Source organism: Anser anser (assembly GCF_964211835.1).
Source record: "Anser anser genome assembly, chromosome: 9".
In the NCBI taxonomy this organism is placed as follows: Eukaryota; Metazoa; Chordata; class Aves; order Anseriformes; family Anatidae; genus Anser; species Anser anser.
The window spans coordinates 29,097,687-29,102,195 of NC_139729.1; the positions used below are offsets into that span (position 1 = coordinate 29,097,687).

Sequence of the window (4,509 nt, forward strand, 5' to 3'; positions counted from 1 at the left end):
GCGGCGCCGCCCGGGCACATTTTGGCGCGGCGCCGCCCGGGCACATTTTGGCGCGGCGCCGCCCGGGCACATTTTGGCGCGGCGCCGCCCGGGCACATTTTGGCGCGGCGCCGCCCGGGCACATTTTGGCGCGGCGCCGCCCGGGCACATTTTGGCGCGGCGCCGCCCGGGCACATTTTGGCGCGGCGCCGCCCGGGCACATTTTGGCGCGGCGCCGCCCGGGCACATTTTGGCGCGGCGCCGCCCGGGCACATTTTGGCGCGGCGCCGCCCGGGCACATTTTGGCGCGGCGCCGCCCGGGCACATTTTGGCGCGGCGCCGCCCGGGCACATTTTGGCGCGGCGCCGCCCGGGCACATTTTGGCGCGGCGCCGCCCGGGCACATTTTGGCGCGGCGCCGCCCGGGCACATTTTGGCGCGGCGCCGCCCGGGCACATTTATCTTAGATCGAGCTAACGAGCAGCTGAAGTAAAGCAACTGGGAAGAGAGAGGTATTGCAGCAGGTACGCTGTGGCTGTGAGGTGCCTCAGGGTGTGCTTTTCTCTCGTCTCTGCAGGTGCTTGGTGCAGTCTTGGACAGGCAAATGCCCGTGTCACAGTGCAGTGAGGGAAGGTGAGCATGTTGTCAGCCTGGTTGTCCCTTAACCGTAGTGAAGGGACGTAGTGGGTTTATGTGGCAAGGTTTTGGTAGCAGGGGGCTCTAGGGGTGGCTTCTGTGCAAAGAATCTAGAAGCTGCCCCACGTTAGGTAAGGGCCCCGCTGCTGAGCGGAGCTAATAAGTGATGTTGTTTGCGCGTCTGTGAGAGCATATTTAAGACAGGAAAAAAAAAAAAAACCACGCTGGTCCATGCAGCAGCTGGGAGAGCAAGAGGAGTGAGGAACAGCCTTGCAGGCGCCAAGGTCAGTGAAGAAAGAGGGGGAGAGGTACTCCAGGTGCCGGAGCAGAAGTCCCCTGCGGCCTGTGGCGAGGGCCATGGTGAAGCAGGCAGTCCCCCTGCAGCCCACGGAGTACCACGGTGGGGCAGGGTTCCATGCTGCAGCTGGTGGAGGAGACCACGGTGGAGCAGGTGGACCTGCACTGATGGAGGCTGTGGCCTGTGGAAGACCCTTGCCGGAGCAGATTCCGGGCCAGACCTGTAGACCGTGGAGAGGAGACCACGCAGGAGCAGGTGAGCTGGCAGGAGCTGCTGCCCGTGGGGGACCCAGGTTGGAGCAGTTTGCTCCTGAGGGATGCACCCCGTGGTATGGACCTACATCTGGAACAGTTCTGGAAGAGCTGCTGCCTGTGGGAAGGCCATGCCAGATCAGTTGACCAAGGACTGTATCCTGTGGGAGGAACCCCACAGCACAGGGGGTGAGGGCATCTGAGAAGGAGTGGCGGCAAAGAAGTGCTATAGACTGATCATAAACACCGATCACCTGCCCCGCTGGGGGGGAGAAGGTGGAAGAGGGTGGTTGGGGGGGAAGGTGCTTTTGGTTGCTTTTGTTTGTTTCTCGCTTCTCTACATTGTGTAGTAATAAGCAATAAATCTTTCTATCTTTCTATGCTGAGTGTGTTTTGCCTATCACAATATTTACTGTGTAATCTCCTCGTCCTTATCTCAACTCTTGAGCCCTTTTTCCTTGTATTTTCTCCCTGTCCTTCTTTGAGGAGGGAGAGTGAGAGAGTGGTTTTGGTGGAGCTCGGTCGCCTACCCCTGTAAAACCACCACAGGGGAAGATGTTCAGGTGTTTCCCTCTGAGGGTCTGAGGTGAGGCTGTTTGGGACAGAGGAGCAGCATGGCAGGTGGTGGCTTGCAAGCACAGTGGTCATTTTGTCCTTCTGTGTTCCCAGGTAGCATGGGTGATGGTGGCCGTTCCTTTCGAGCTTGGATCTAACTTGCAGGTACAGAGGCAAGGGGACTGCTGTTTTGAAATGAAAACATTAAATACGGGGTCCCTTCTGTTGTTGAGGGATGGGTGCTAATGCTGTCAGCTGAATGTTTGTCTTCTGACTGTGTTTTCCTTTGTTCAGGCTGAAATGCAGTGTGCAGTACAGGACGTCACGACCCGAGCTACCTCTGGAGTGACTCTGGTGAGTGATGAGCAGAGGTAGGTGTTATTTTTGGGGTGCGGTTGTCGCTGCAGTTTTTTTTAACTATATCAAATAGAGAAAATTCCAGTTTCTCTTTTAGAGGTGCTGTAGGTAGCTTCAGAGAACGGGTGGAAGCATCTGCCGTGTGGGGTAGGTAAGGGGCTGAGGTAGAGGAGGGGATGAGAGTAAATGTCCTGAGGGTGCAGTGGCTTTTGCTGCTGTGGTTGCTTTCTCTTCTGCTTATCAGGTGCCACAGGCAAGGTGGGCTGTGATAGTCTTTGGAATAGGAGCAAAGCAGGTCACTGGAATACTGTTTGGTTCCTGAGAAAGGTGTTGTAGAGGAAAAAGGTGGTCTGGCGTGGCAGCTCCTGATGGTGGTCTTCTTCAGTAGGTGAAGCGGTGCCTGAAGCCCCATCCCGTGTAGCCTGAGGATGAAGCCTGCTTTCCAGCAGTTCCCAAAACTGTGTTGAGGTTGAAATGGTGTGTCTGTGTTTGGGCTGGTGTTGCACCTTGGTGAGTGTAGGGATGAGTTTTAAGGTGGTGCAGCAGAGGGCCAGGCTCCATTGTCCTGTAGTGTGTTTTGACCCATCAGCATAGCCTTTTGGTTTTCAGATAGCCTACTCAAGTACGTGATTTTTCCTGCGAGTGATGTTATTACATGGAATTGATTGTTTTTTTTTTTGTTTTGGCGCGTGATCTGTTATGCTCCCAGATTTTTCTTTCTATATAAATAAAGGTTTGAGCTAATTCCAGCTGAAAAAATTTCAGTTACTTGCTTGGTCATATTGTCCTTTCAATATTCAAAGCTGCAGCAAAAGCATGGGTATTGTTGCTTCTAGAATCACCCCAGTTCTCTTGTCTGCAGTCTGCATGCTGTTGAGCTAAACCAGATTAAAAAAAAAAAAAAAAAAAAAACACACACAAAAAAACCCCCACAGCTGCTGCTGCTTGTGCTCTTTCTACTTTCTTGTGCTTTGCCCCTCCCCTTTCCCAGGTGATTGGGTTTGGGTGCTGGGCGGGGCCAAATGGTTTATGAGCCCCAGGTATGCCATTAGAGAGTTCATTGTGCCTGGGCTGCTCTTTGGGGTAAGTGCTTTGTTTTTCCTTCAGTCAGTTGCAGGGTTCTTTGGGCAGGTTGGAGTCTATGGATTTCTAGATTTTAAGTGCTTGGAAATCACTTACTAGAGGGATATTTAGCAGAGGTTGCTGGCTCACTTGTTTTTGGGATGGTGGGATCCACTTGTTTTTTTGGGTTATATTTGAATCTCTAGACGTATGAAGCCACTTGTGTAACTCTCCAGAGGATTAAAAAGAGCCTGATTACACACTACAAGAGGCTTGAACACGTAGGCACAGTATTACCAGGAGACTGAGCAGGGTCGTATCAGAGTTACCTTTTTCATCTGTAAAGGGTAAGTCTGTGAACACCCCTGCTGGGGCTGCTGTGTGTGCATGGCTTTTTGGCATTTGTGGAGCTCAGTTGTTTTTTGTGTGTGTATGTTATTACTTTTTTTTTTTTCTTTTGAGAGCCAAATAGTGTGTGCGCTGAGCGTGGTTGGCAGGAGGAGGTGGGGAATTGTCTTGCAGGGGAGCTGTTCAGGACTGGTAGGTTTGGTTTCTAGGAGCGTGCGGCATCCTTCCTGTGCGATGCCACTGATTGTTGGGCAGGAACGTTCCAGCTCGTGTGTCTTAAACAACGTAGCTTGTGCAGTGTGTGTTGTGTGGCCCGGGCAGAGTTTGCCGCGGTGCTTTGAGCGAAGAATCTCAGTTCGAGCTGGTGAGCAGCTGAAGTAAAGGAGCTGGGAAGAGAGAGGTATTGCAGCAGGTACGCTGTGGCTGTGAGGTGCCTCAGGGTGTGCTTTTCTCTTGTCTCTGCAGGGGCTTTGTGCAGTCTTGGACAGGGAAATCCCCGTGTCACGGTGCAGTGAGGGAAGGTGAGAGTTTTATCAGCCTGGTGATCCCTTATCTGAAGCGAAGGGAAGACATTCAGGTGTTTCCCTCTGAGGGTCTGAGGTGAGGCTGTTTGGGACAGAGGAGCAGTGTGGCAGGTGGAGGCTTGCAAGCACAGTGGTCATTTTGTCCTTCTGTGTTCCCAGGTGGCATGGGTGGTGGTGGCCGTTCCTTTCGAGCTTGGATCTAACTTGCAGGTACAGAGGCAAGTGGTCTGCTGTTTTGAAAGGAAAAAATTAAATATGGGTTCACTTCTGTTGTTGAGGGATGGGTGCTAATGCTGTCAGCTGAATGTTTATCTTCTGAATGTTTTCCTTTGTTCAGGCTGAAACGCAGTGTGCAGTACAGGACGTCACGACCCGAGCTACCTCTGTGGGGTAGCCATGTGGGGTAGGTAAGCAGCTGAGGTAAAGGAGGGGATGAGAGTAACTGTCCTGAGGGTGCAGTGGCTTTTATTGCTGTGGTTGCCCTCTCTTCTGCTTATCAG

General features: G+C 52.9%; 1 long non-coding RNA gene across 3 annotated transcripts; it reads left to right on the plus strand.

Moving 5' to 3' along the window:
• Window positions 1–317: 317 nt before the first annotated feature.
• LOC310904400 lies at window positions 318–4,306 on the plus strand. Of its 3 annotated transcripts, none has more exons than XR_014588299.1 (4): window positions 318–1,167; window positions 1,833–1,883; window positions 2,013–3,484; window positions 3,951–4,306. It is a non-coding gene; the product is annotated as an uncharacterized lncRNA (long non-coding RNA). The 3 variants fall into 3 exon arrangements; XR_014588300.1 differs by having other exon boundaries at window positions 2,013–2,072; window positions 2,461–4,306; XR_014588298.1 differs by having other exon boundaries at window positions 2,013–4,306.
• Window positions 4,307–4,509: the final 203 nt, after the last annotated feature.